This window comes from Ambystoma mexicanum, chromosome 5q, assembly GCF_040938575.1.
Source record: "Ambystoma mexicanum isolate Mex_15411 chromosome 5q, UKY_AmexF1_1, whole genome shotgun sequence".
Classification (NCBI taxonomy): domain Eukaryota; kingdom Metazoa; phylum Chordata; class Amphibia; order Caudata; family Ambystomatidae; genus Ambystoma; species Ambystoma mexicanum.
In genome coordinates, this window is record NC_090933.1 from 1,152,140,818 (window position 1) to 1,152,154,685 (window position 13,868).

Genomic DNA, 13,868 nt, shown 5'->3' on the forward strand with positions numbered 1-13,868 from the left:
CAATGCCTCTGTGTAAGTTACTGTCACACAGTGCCACCTTTGCGAGCCCATGGAAAGGTGAAGCAGGAGTGGCATATGTGTCTGGACCCCAAGCTTTCAAACACAAACACAAGACAAGTTTGCATGGGCCCAGCTGGAACACACAGTGGATGCCTATGTGTGCCACACAAAGCAACACACTGTAACATAAATACCCAAAAGACAAAAAAAGTTTAACAAAAAATTTGAGAAAAATGAAAGATAAAAATGAAAAATGAAAAATGGCCATGGGTCAACCGGGGAGGGGGGGCACCCATGAGGGAGGAGGTGCAGGGTGCATGCCAACACCCACATGCGTGGATGTTGAGAAAAAAAAAACTCTCCATGGGCTCATGGCCTGCACGGTTACCCGATAGTGGGAGAGCTGCTGTCGCTGTTGTCACCCTCTGGTGCTACATTAGAAGGTGTGCGTGGTATGGGAGGCAGACCACACAAAGCCCTGGCATGCTCCTCCATGGCAGCAAGCATGCGGGTCTGAAAGGGTTGCTTCTGCAGGATGATGGTCCAGAGATCCCCTTGCTGCACCTCACGGGTAGCACGGACTTCTGGCTGCAAGGCCTCACATGATGCCTGGATCTCCTCACGGGTTGTCTGGAGCTCAGCCGAGATTGTGTGTGTTCACCCAGAGTAACTCTGAGGGAGCTGTTTTCTACCCTCATGGCATACCTTTGGGCCTGTGCCTCTGCAGATATGGCTGTGCGCTGAGCCTCCAGTTCAGCCCGTCGGTCCCTGTTGGCAGCACATGGACTCTGTTGCCTGCTGCTGGAGCTCCACCTGTCTTTCTGGGGGGAGAATGGAAGTGGCCACCCTATCCACGGCCTGAGCCATCATCTCACACGATGCCCCTTGCTGTGCTGCAATTGTATAAATGGAGTTCTCCCACACAGTATTGCCTAGTGGTGCACAGCCACCGCGTTGCCGGACACGACACCTGTTTGCCGCAAGGTGATGTGCACCTTGCTGTGCTGGCACTGCCTGAGGCTGCAGGACTGCATTCCTCCTTTGATCTGCTGCACCAGGAACAGGAGCAAATATTGGGGAGTGTGATGCTGCATCCGTAACCGCCACAGGTAATCATTCCAACACTGAATGGGCCATTGAGGGGTCTACCCTCCAGTGCAGGTTCGTTGGACAGAGCAGCATCCCTGCCAGAAACACTCACCTGCGATGGGACATTTGTCTCAAATGTCTGATTCAACACCTGAGCCATAGAGGTCATCGGAGGTGTACCCAGAGAAGCTGTGGACAGGATAGTCTGTAGGACTAATGGATTTTCGTGCTACACCACCCCGCGTCCTCCACTGGTGCTTGGTTCGGGCTCTGAGTACTCCTGCCCCTGCACCATCTCCTTCTTCTCCACAGCATCTAGTGCCTCATCACCTGCACAAAATGAAAAGAATAGTAATGAAGACACACATGAACAACATAGCCGACACACATAGGCATCACAATCTACACATCCAATACATTAATGAGACATGCAGTGGCAATGAAGTGGAAGGGGACGCTGAAAGCAGACAGTGATGACTCCAAAATGGAAAAGCAACACACGTGCTGCATGGTGCATAGCACCTGCATCACACATTAGCCTGTGAGTGGCATGGACAATCCACAAATATGACACATGCCAGAACACAGATGGCACTTAGCATAGCCATGCCAGAACTGACAAGGACACCCAGATGGGAGTAAATTACTACTGTCCCCATCTATGTGAGATGCACATCATCGAATAGAACATGCAAAAGCGTGTGACAAAACACACGTGTCACACGCTGCAACAACACCAGTATGTTCAAATACAGTGATGCAAGGCACATGGATACAACAATGGTAGGTCACTTGGACATGACACAAGTCATGTTAAACATTCAAACAGGACTCAAAAGTGATCGGGTGCAGTGCATGTATAGGTGCACAGCAGTCAATCAGCCTGATTGATGAAATTATTTGCATAAAAGGTGAACATATGTGGGGCTTTGTGGGGGAAAATCCCTGTCTGAAGTATGGTGATTTTGGGGCAGAACGGCACTCAAATGTGCGTTTATCATGCAAATTATTCTATCAATCAGGCAGAATGAAGAGAATAACGGGATTAAGAATGTTGTGGCATGATGCCAGTTTAAGGGCAAGTGCAGTCATAATGTGCAAAGTGTTTGCAGTGGTCAGTAGGGATACTGTGAAACGCGAACCCAAGGGCGGGGGAAGGCTTGGCGGCACTACATGGTCACATATAGCAGTCATGACTACACAGCCTGATCTGGCACTCAATCAGAGCACATCACCCAAGCAACATACTCATGGTCTGGACACACACGCATGGGCACTCACCGGACATTGTCTCAAGATCTGTTAGGTCTCCCACGCCTTGGATCTGATCCTCTGCGATGAACCCTCCAGCGATTGCCTCATGTTCTGTGAGTTCATCCACCTCTGGTGGAGACCCACTGCCAGTCACCAGAGTTGAGGCATAATTGGAAGCCAGCTTGTTTTTTGCTTGGCGTTTGAGGTCATTCCAAGGCTTTGAGCAATCATCAGCTCTGCGCTTCAGAAATCCAATGGAACTAATCTCGTCCGCGATGCACTGCCAGTGGGCCCCAAGCTGAGCAGTCGTAGTCTTGCACCCTGCCGTCACCAGAATGTCGCAGCCATTTGCCGACACGAAGCCCACAAGTGCGCCTAGTTCCACATCATTGAAACTTCCTTGATGTGCCAGAGGGGCGAGCTGTGTTTGGGGTCCCAGCCTGTTCCGCAAGAGCATGCTTCTTCCTCTTGAGAGCTGGTGCGGACCCTGAGTGGCTTACGCCACTCTGGTCTGTAGGGGCTGAAGCGCAGGTGGACTGGCCACTGGAAGCAGGCAATGGCACGATGACCAAAGGTCTCACTGCAGGCATTGGCTGCTGGGTGCTGTTGCCAGGACCAAGCGGCACAACTGCCTTGGTGTTATGTTCTGGGACCAACTCTGTCCCGGCTGGGTGACTCAGAGCCGGGGTGGATTGAGCTGCAGCTGCCCCTGCAGCTTCCTCACCCTGGCTACTCGGGGCGGGCTGAAGCACAGGTGGACTGGCCCTTGGAAGCAGGCAATGACACGATGACCAAATGTCTCACTGCATGCATTGGCTGCTGAGTGCTGTTGCCAGGACCAAGTGGCACAACTGCCTTGGTGTGATGGTCTGGGACCAACTCTGTCCTGGTTGGGTGACTCAGAGCCAGGGTGGATTGAGCTGCAGCTGCCCCTGCAGCTTCCTCACCCTGGCTACTTGGGGCAGCAGATGACATTGCTGCCCCAGATCCACGTGGCCTGGTGACAGCAACTTTCACTGCCACACATGGCTTGGACTTCGTGACATGGAAGTCGGCCTGTAAGTCATCCTGTGCCAGTTCGGTGAACAATCCGGGCTGTGTTAGCAGGGCCTGAGCTGGGATGGTGTCAGCTGTATCTCCCTGACCCACTGGGGGGGCATAGGTGTGCCTGAATGGTCCTGGACACACTGCCCTCTTGGGCTACCCTGCCCACGTTGGCCACCACTGCCACCTTGGCCACCCTGCTCATCCTGGCCACGTCCCCTACCGCGCCCACCTCTTGGAGGTCAGCCACCTTTGCCCCCCTTACTACTTGGTCACCTCCCAACCATGGCACTGATGTTCTCGTGCAAATGGGGGTTGCAAAAAACAATTGTCCTGGGCAATTGGGGTGAAGGGGGCAGGGTACTAGATGGAACACGTACCCCTGTGCTCTTGCAAGGCTGTCTGTGACCCCTGGGGGAAAATGACGGGTCACACAACACTCAGGTACCCCAAAAACAAATAAAAACATGCACGTGACCCCTTGGTAGCCCACGTGCATGGAATGAAGGACCCGCAGTACGCTGTGCCACCCAGAAACACAAAAATGCGTACGCGTGGTACACGCAGGCTAAAATGACCTCTAAATGGGTATACGACACATGGGGGCAACCACAGTGGAAAAATATGTGCGCGACTCACCATCTGCGTGGAAAAAGAATGTGAAAAAGATGCATGTGGGTGCATTGGCAACACCCATGCCAAAAGAAGAATTGAGCTCTGTCTCAGTAAACAAGGAGTACGCACTGCAACCGTTGTGAATTAATCGCATGTGAACCGACAAGAAGTACAAGAATCACCTGCTCGCTCTCCTCAAAAAGAACGTACAAGAAAAAGGCGTCCTGCACAGACCTTTAACCCCAGCCCACAGAAACACCTATGCGTGCCACGTCACTTACGTGCTAAGGGCCTTTCCTCGAATTACACACATTCACACGCGGACGTGCTGTTTTTTCACGTGTGGATTGACTATGCACCCATGCCGAGGGAAATGCCTGTGTGCGTCACATCACTTACGCGCTAAGGCCCTTTCCTCGGATTACACGCTGAAGTGCTGTTTTTTCACGTGCTAAATCACTCTGCATCAAGCTGGCCATGTGACAACACACGGAGGACCACGCTCCTGCCCAGAAGGCCCTTTTCCTGCCCCCCAAAGCCCCAAGCCGCCTCCCACGAGCCATCTGCTGCTGCCTGCCTGTTGGCCACGTGCCCTGCTATTTTGTGCCGGGACATCAGCCATCTGCAGGGGTCCAGTTGCTGCGACCCCCCCTGCTGGAACAGAAGACTCCTGACTGCAGTTCCATCGCTCCACAGCCCAGCACCAGGACCCAGTTGCCCTCCCACACCTGTCTCGGGGGTTGCCATGTTGGGCCACACTCCATCTGGGACCAGTGGCGACCCCCCGGCAGAGAGGCAGAGGCCTGCCAGCTTCAGTGCAGGAGAAGTTGGCATCCTGGTGGTGCAAGTCCTGGTGCATTATGATGCCCTCTTCGGACAACTGCACGCCGACAAGGATGGACGGAAGAGGATCTGGATGGACATTGTGGGTGCCATTAACGCGGAGGGGGTAGCAACCCGTGACCTCCAACACGTCCATAAGCGCTGGGAGGACTTCAGGTCCAGGACCCTCAGGAAGGCCCGATGCCTCTTGGACGCAGCCGATGCAGTGGGGTTCCGGGTCTGCCTTACCAATGACCAGATGAGGGTCCTGGAACGCATTTGCCCTGCGTTTCACCTCCAGGTCCTCGAGAGGCAGACCCATCTGGAGTCGAGCGGTAAGTGTCCATACATACTCATTGGACGCAGTGCAGGTTGAGGTGTGCCAGGAGTGTGCAGCTTGGACATATGTCCAAAATGGCCCATGTATGGATGTGTATGTGCAGGGACATGACCGTGCTGCATGTGAGTCGAGTCATGTGTGATGCACATCAATGGTGTATGTGTTCCAAAGTATGACGCACAACTGCATGTGGAGATGCACACATGTTAGCATTTCTGTGTATGTACTATGCCATGGTTGGGGTGTGACACATGGATGCTGGTTCCACCTTCATGTATGTGCATGGCGTGAATGTGTGGGTGTGTGTTTGACATGTGTGTGACTGTGATACACCATGGATGCATGTGACCCGGATATGTGGGTACCTGATTGTCAATTGTGACTTAGTTGCCGATGATTGCACTGTGACAAGTTTTGGAGATGTACAGATTCATGTCTGTCTGGTGGCGTGTGTGGATGTAATCGGCACTCCCCATGTTGCTTGTGCCGTCATGCCAACCTTTGTTTGTTTCTGCAGTTACATGTGTATGGATGCTGATGCCTGTTGCACGATACCAGTTTATTTGTGCATGAGTGTGGGTTCAAATGATATGAGTGTTGGGGAGTGTGATGCCATCTGTGAAGTTTGACACTGCCACTCATGTGCAACTCTCATGTGTGTATCAGATCATTGTACAGTGCCCTGATGCCTGTGTTCTATCTCTCCCTGTCTGCAGCATCAACTGATGAAGACGGCGTAGACAGTGCTGTGGAGCACAGTGGCAGGGATCCCGCCAGCCGGAGACGCAAGGCCCAGCTCCCCTCCCAGGTACTGATATCTTCTGGGAGTGAGGAGTCTAGTGCTGCGTCCATGGCCGCAGCTGCCGAGGGAAGGTCCAAGAGGCAAAGGTTGGAGATGGACTCCTCAGCAGCAGAAGGGGCAGCTGAGCCCCCACAGGGGCCTACGGAGGAAGATGGCCCGGAGTCATCCAGGTTGGTGGGGGTTTGGTTGAGAAGGAGGCCGTGGAAGCCCCACGCACAAGGCCTCGAAGGGGGGATTCCACCGGTGCTAGTGGTGCAGTCAAGGGGCAGGGACAGGAGGCAGCACAGGCCACCGCGGAGGTGTCTGTGTGTAATCTTGTCCCCGATCCTGTGACTGCATCATCCGACACCAGCAGATATGCCTCCGTCCAGACCTGTTTTCAGGGAGGGGATGCGCATACAACAACTGGCCTTCCTCTCCCTGCAGACGTGGCAATCCGTGACCAGATTGAGCCTGTCCTAGCTGGTGTGGCGTTGCGCCAATGTGGTATTCGGGATGGCGTGCCGGGGTCTCGTGAGGACAATGCATGTCATTTTGAATACCTGTTTGGCCGCGTCGCACTACTAGGACAGGTCCTCGGCACTGGGTTTCTCCGTGTGCTGGATCTTCTTGTGCCCCCCTCCTCAACTCAACCCCCTATGTGCCAGTTGTCCTCCGTGCCATCCTCCTGCTCAAGTGACACCTGGGCCCCCTGTGGAGCTGGCTCTGAGCCAGCAGCCAGGCTGGTGGAGGATGCATCCCTGCCACAGTCAGGAGTCGGAGGTCCAGCAGGGGTGGCCACCCAACCACTGGACCCCAGCAGATGGAGGACATGCAGGCATCATCAAGCAGGGCACGCGGCGGCACCAGAGGATTCCATCAACCAGGAGGCCGTTGTGGTGCCAGAGGCAGTACCATTGGACGCAGCAGCAGGCTGAGTATGGGAGCAATCATGGCTCGGGGCCATCAACTTCCAGGGGGCAGGCATCGGCGGGTGGGCAGGAGGACCCAGGATTGGGAGTGTCTTCTGTGTGGCAGCGGTTGGGCCAGCAAATAGATGCGGTGCGGCGGCGGGCAGAGAGGGCACGGCTCACAATGGTCAGGGCGGATAACTCCATGCACCAGGCTTTGAGGCGGGCTGAGTGCCTCGAGGCAACTTGCAGGGAGTTGGAGGAGGCCATGGCTGCATCCCTGTGAGACCTCAAGGCCAGGGAACAGGCCCGCCTCCGAAACATCGACATGGAGTTCAATGATACCCTGGCCCGGGACATCAATAAGTGAGCCATCGGACTAGCCCGCCGCCGTTGTATATAGTTATTTAGGGTTATGTTTCATTTGTTTTTTATTATGATTTGGAGTCCACAGACTTTGCTCCACTTTTTGTATATAGTTGTATTTTGGATAGGGTTTTTGGTAGGTTTCCTTTTTTTTTGTTGATAGTAGACCCTTTAGACTTTCGTTTTCAATATTTCCGGACATGTACACAATTTCTTTTTTCGATGTTCACATGGAGTAATGTTTTTTTATGCTTTTCAACTTAGTACTTCTTTCTATGCATTTTAGAGATGGACCACTTTTATTTTTTCATGTTTTGGATTTTTATTTTTGCTTGGATTTCACTTTCTTTTTCATATTGCAATTATTATTTCTTCATTTGCATGTGTGGTTTTCATTTTGTCATTTCGTTTTCTTTTTAATACATTTCATTATTCTTCATTATTGGTGTGGTCTACTACGATTTATTTTGTGCATGTCTCCATGAGCATTGGCTAAGTTATGTGTTGCCACTGTGTGGCTCCGTAGGACAATTGTTGATGGGCATGCTGGTTCTTTTCAGACTCTCATGGCATGGGTAATTTACTAGGGAGTGGGTGCAGTAGATCATTGGGTGTTTGTACTGGGGGGTCTAGGGGGTGATTTGGGTTGGCTTAGGGCCATGGGTCTGTATAGTTATGACGTGGTGTTGGGGGGACACGAGTCAGGGTCTGCTGGCAGGTACCCATCACTGGTGTGGGGGACATGTGTCGGGGTCTGCTGGCAGGTTGCCGTCAATGGGGGTGGGGAGGAGGGACATGTGTCGGGGCCTGCTGTCAGGTGCCCATCACTGGTGGGGGGCATGTGTCGGGGCCCATTGTCAGGTTGCCGTCAATGAGGTGGGGTGGAGGGACATATGTCGGGGCCTGCTGGAAGGTGCCCATCACTGGTGGGGGGGACATGAGTCAGGGCCTGCTGGCAGGTGCCCATCACTGGGTGGGGGACATGTGTCGGGGCCTGCTGGCAGGTTGCCGTCAATGGGGGTGGGGTGGAGGGACATGCGTCGGGGCCTGCTGGCAGGTTGCTGTCAATGGGGTTGGGGTGGAGGGACATCTGCCGGGGCCTGCTGGTAGGTTGCCATCAATGGGGGTGAGGTGGAGGGACATGTGTCGGGGCCTGCTGTCAGGTGCCCATCACTGGTGGGGGGGCATGTGTCGGGGCCCATTGGCAGGTTGCCCTCAATGGGGTGGGGTGGAGGAACATGTGTCGGGGCCTGCTGGCAGGTTGCCGTCAATGGGGGTGGGGAGGAGGGACATGTGTCGGGGCCTGCTGTTAGGTGCCCATCACTGGTGTGGGGGCATGTGTCGGGGCCCATTCGCAGGTTGCCGTCAATGAGGTGGGGTGGAGGGACATGTGTCGGGGCCTGCTGGCAGGTTGCCGTCAATGGGGGTGAGGAGGAGGAACATGTGTCGGGGCCTGCTGGCAGGTTGCCGTCAATGGGGGTGAGGAGGAGGGACATGTGTCGGGGCCTGCTGGCAGGTTGCCGTCAATGGGGGTGGGGTGGAGGGACATGTGTGGGGGCCTTCTGGCAGGTGCCCATCGCTGGTGGGGGGAACAGAGTCGGGCCTGCTGGCAGGTGCCCATCAGTGGTGGGGGGGACATGAGTCGAGGCCTGTTGGCAGATACCCATCACTGGTGGGGGGGACTTGTGTTTGGGGCTCAAAATTGCATGGTGCCATGTGGGCTACCTGCGGGGCATGTGCAGGGGTGATGGGCTGCCTGCGGGGCATGGGGAGGGGTTATGGGCTGGCCGCAGGGCATGGTCAGGTGTGTAGGGGCGGCTGTGTTGTGGGCTGCCTGTGTGGCAGCCCTTTTGATTTAGAAAGTCTAATACCATACACATTCAGTGTATGATGTAATTTCCCAAATAGAATTTTGTTTTGCTCACAATCCACACATTGTTATGAATGCGTTTAGAGCCAATTTTAATCTTTAGCATGCATATTCCCACAATTCATTGTCCCAATACATGGTCATCTAGTCCAAAGATGTGTTGATTTTTTATTTTTAAATTTGGAATCTCCTCTCTATCAAGTATTTGTTTAAGTACCTTTTCATTAATGAAACTCCTTTCCTGCTCAAGCCCCAAATTGTCTTCAACCATTTCAAAATGCCCATTTACATGGATAGGGATCCATGGTTGCCCTTCTCCTATGTGTATTTCTGCAATTGCTGGAATGCCTTTTTCCTGATCTGAATCTGGAGCACTATTTGGTTTGAATTTTTCTTCATTTACATAATAGCGTTTTCATCTATTCAGACCCTCCATCTTATAGCGATCTTGCGATCCTGCAAAATGCTGCGAAAATGTCCGTTTGCGCAAAATGTCGCGAAAACGGCTGTTTTGCACGAAAACAGCTGTTTTAGCAAAAAAAATAATTGCAAAAACTAATGTTTAAAAAAAATACTCAGAGTGCCAGATTCTCAAAACATGTTAACGTAAGAAATGAAATGCGCCAATGCATCTCATCACTTGCGCCCAAAAAAAGACCAGCCCAATCCACAAGGGACAACTGAATGGGCGCATTTTATAAAAATGTGGCCATTCAGGTATCCCTTGTGGATTTTATATGGACGCCCATTCAGACGGCCTTGCACATCCTAAATTTCCAAGAAAGATGCGCTTTTAAATGTGCATAAATTGTAGGCAAGCATACGGACACGGGAGGTGGGGGTGCCACTGCATGACAGGGTCTTTCTTGACCCTGTCATGCATTTTATTTAAGGTATGAACTGCTGCTATGTCGCTTGCATTTCTGTTCCTCAAACAGGTTAGAAATGCATTTTTTTGGTCGCATTTTACAGTGGCAGGCCCCTGAAGGGTCTGTCGCTGTAAAAGGCGCTGAGAGTTTGCAGAACACTGTCGAGAGAGCGCTTCTATTCAAGGTACTACCCATTTTGACCGCCAAAAATCGATCGAATGGTACAAATCGACCTATTTTGCAAGTACCATTCGATCGATTACTATAAATACTGAACATGTGGAGCGGGGATTGCAGGGGTGTCACCTGCTCACCATGTTCAGTATTTTTGGCTTGGGGGTTGCAGGGGTGTCCCAGAATTGGAGGTGGGGTCAGAAAACAAAAACAAAAAAAACTAAAAAGGGACCCTGCAGCGTCGGACTGGACCTGCGTTAGAGGGACAGATCTGACACCGAAGGGTTGCAAGGGAAGCTGCAGAGACCAAGCAGTTAAGTAGGGGAGGGGGTGGGGTGGTTGTGAAAGGTACATTTTGGGTTGTTTGGCTGAAAAGTGCAAATCTATTCACAGCAAAATTGACTACGGTCAATTCCACCGCAAATAATTACACTTCGGTCAAACAACCCAGAACCCTATTCAAGGCAGCTGGGCAGCGCACAATTTGCACTAAAGCTCAGCCCAGTGGAAATGTGCAGGTCACCTTTGAGAATAAGGTGACCTGCTCATTTCCCAAAAATGGGTTATCTAAAAATAGCATATCTTCGGCTCTATTTTTAAATGACCCATTTATTGAGGATCATGGACAACATATACATTTTTTAAAAATGGTCACACTATGAGAGGGAAAGGAGAGAAAGGGAGAGTGATGGGTGAGATGTGACATGATAGGCAAGAAAGCAGAGGGAGAGAAGTGGGTCAGAGGAGGAAGCGGTGCACAAGAGAGCAGAGGAAGCAGTGATGCAGTGGGCCAGAAATCTGAGAGCGAGCAGAGGTACAGAAAGTAGAGAAAGCGTGTGGTCAGGGGGAACAGTGAGCCAGAAAGCAGAGAGGAAGCAGTTGGCCGGAAAGATACAGTAAACTGTGGATTGGGAAAAAGGATGAGTGAATAGTGCGATAGAATGGGAGAAAGAATGCAAGATGCAGAAGCAGCACAAAAGAATGAAGAACTGTATATTGCGGGAGGAATTGTACAGTGTGAGTTGGGAGTATGATTTGGAGTCTGATGGGGGCGGGGGAGTGCAAATTGTGACTTGACAGTGTGACAGCACGTAAGTATTTGTATGACAGAGTGAGAGGTTCAGGAATGCAAGTTGTAATGGGGAGTTGGTGAGATGTGTGATGTGTGTTGGTGAGAGAGGTGTGTGGGTGTTTAGGGGAATGGATAACAAAAGATGGGAATAGGTGCAGCATTACAACTGGTAATGATCAATTTAGTTAATACTATTAAATAGGCATGCACATTAAACTAAAAATGTAGCCAAAACAAAAATTGTTCTGCCCAACCAGATACACCTGGGACTCTTCCTATTAAATTAATACAAAAGATACATAATAATGACACCCTGGCTCTCTTGTAGCCTTGCCACTGCCTCTTCCTTACAATGTGGCAATCTTACACCATCCAGTTAATACAAAATGTCCCACAAAAATGCTGCAATAAATAAAGGTTTGTGCTGCAATATTTGCCATTTTATGCCGCAAAATTTGTCATTTCATGCCGCAAAATCCTGGAAGGTCAGTCTATTTCTGTTTGCCAGTTTTTCTTAGGGTCCATATGAATCTCCAAAGATTGCTTCTCTTTTTCTCCTCGCATTTCATTCTGACACATGAGAATGACAGTGATGCTAGGCACATAGCCATCCTGAAGATATACTTCCACTGCACTTTCTGATTTAGCAATGGTGTGGCATTCTTTTATGCTGTTTATTTAGGTCATTATTTTGTTAGGTTTCATTGTTTTTTGGCTAAGGACCACAATACCCCATTTACCCCATCAATGTGGTGCTGCAGACTCCTCAGCCAATGTGTCCCTATGAGGAAGGGTATTTCATTAATGGGTGTGACCAATGCTTCCTGTCTCATCCTATGCTTCCCTATCTTTATATCAACCTCAGTGATACCTTCGATAGGTACTTCTTCCCCATTGAAATTGTCTAAAGGGCCCTCACTTTGCCTCACCTTTACATAGTTTTGTGGGGACCTCCCCTCATTGATACTTTGCATCCGTTCCCTTGACATTATTGTTGCTTGGGAACCTGTGTCAATCATAGCAAATGTGTTACATTTCTCCTCAACAGTGATGAGAGCATAGAATATGTCCTCAAATTTTTCCAGTATGCATAGAAAGAGTGAATTGTTACAGATCTCAGGACTTACTTTTCTTAGATCAGCCTGGCTTTTAGCTAGACAAAGCGGCATATGAAGTGACATTTTACCCCCACCCCCTTTTGCCCATTTCTTTTTGAATTTTGTTGTCTATTTTCCTGGACTCAGAACCAATTTGAAGTGTAGCCACTGACTACCCCTCTGAGTTGGGACCACCAGTGTTCGAACCCCAATCTCTCTTTGTTGTTTCCCCATTGTCTGTGTGCTCTGTACTTACCTCCACTCTGGAATCAATTGGCAATATCTTTTCACAAGTGTCATGTGTCAACATATCAGTTTTTAGTGTGTGAAACGTATCTGCATTTTGCACGGTGCCCGTCATTTCTGTCTCTTGGAATATCTGTGATCCAAACAACGCCTCAGGTAATTCACCTGCATCTGCCTTTTGGGGATTTTTTTTATTTCTGTGAGGGTATAAACAGTATTTTGATTATCAGGTAGAGGTAAGGTTTCTGTTCATCCTGACTTTGTTTTGTGCTTTATTTTCACATTGCATATTCTTTTTAAATCTACCTCTCTGTTCTTTGGGTTTTTCTTGTTCATGTTGTCCTTTTTGTTCATCATTTAAACACACCTGAATGGTCTGGTACAAATCCAAGTTAAACCACACTCCCTTTTTGTGTGTGCTACAAATCCCTGTCCCACTTTCATTAATTTGTTTTGTTGGTTTTAAATCGGTAAACAATTCCATGTTCTTATTCCAAAATGATTCATGGGCCTCCGTGTTCTCATCATGGCAGAGGTGACTAACTAGCCACTTCTTGTCATGGTGCACCAGATTACTCCTATGACTTTCTGCACCTTCACTTGGCTGTTGCTTCTGAACTGCACAAAATTTCCCTATTTGCTCAGACAACATTTTAACCTGGGCCTCTAAGCACTGAAACCTGTCCATGTTTCTGAATTCCTTTCTTTGTGGTCTGGGACGGTAATGGTTAAATTCACACTGATTAGGCCTGATCTGGTACCTTTCAGGAGATTTATTTCTGTTTGTGTTTCCCTTGCATTCTCTTGACACAGGAGAATGTGGGGTAACCATTTTTTGACCATGGTCAACTTTTGGTGAGGACTGAGTATATTGGCGGGGTACATAATTCATATTTTGCCTTTCATTTGGTGGGAATTGTTCCATATGCTGATTTCCATTTTCAATGCATCTATCTACATAACTTGGTCTTTCTTGGTGGCTATACAACATTGTGTTAGGGTCAAATCTACTCTGGGCCCCTAATGTCTGGTATGGGCCATTGTACATCTGATTTTGATAGTTATTCAAGCCTGGCATATCATGGCGAAACCCCACTCCAGGAGAATAACCAAGGTAATCAGGACTAATGTAAGGACTTCTGTCGCTAGGATCAATGGATTGGAACATAGGAGCCTGGGGTGGTGTTCTCTGTGGAGCCACGCCCCTTTGATTAGGTGTCATGCGATTCTTTACCTGAGATTGGGCTGATTCTAGTGGCATCTTTACAGACCTTACATCCAAAATTACTGGTGGGTATTCCTTAGACTTTTTTTTATT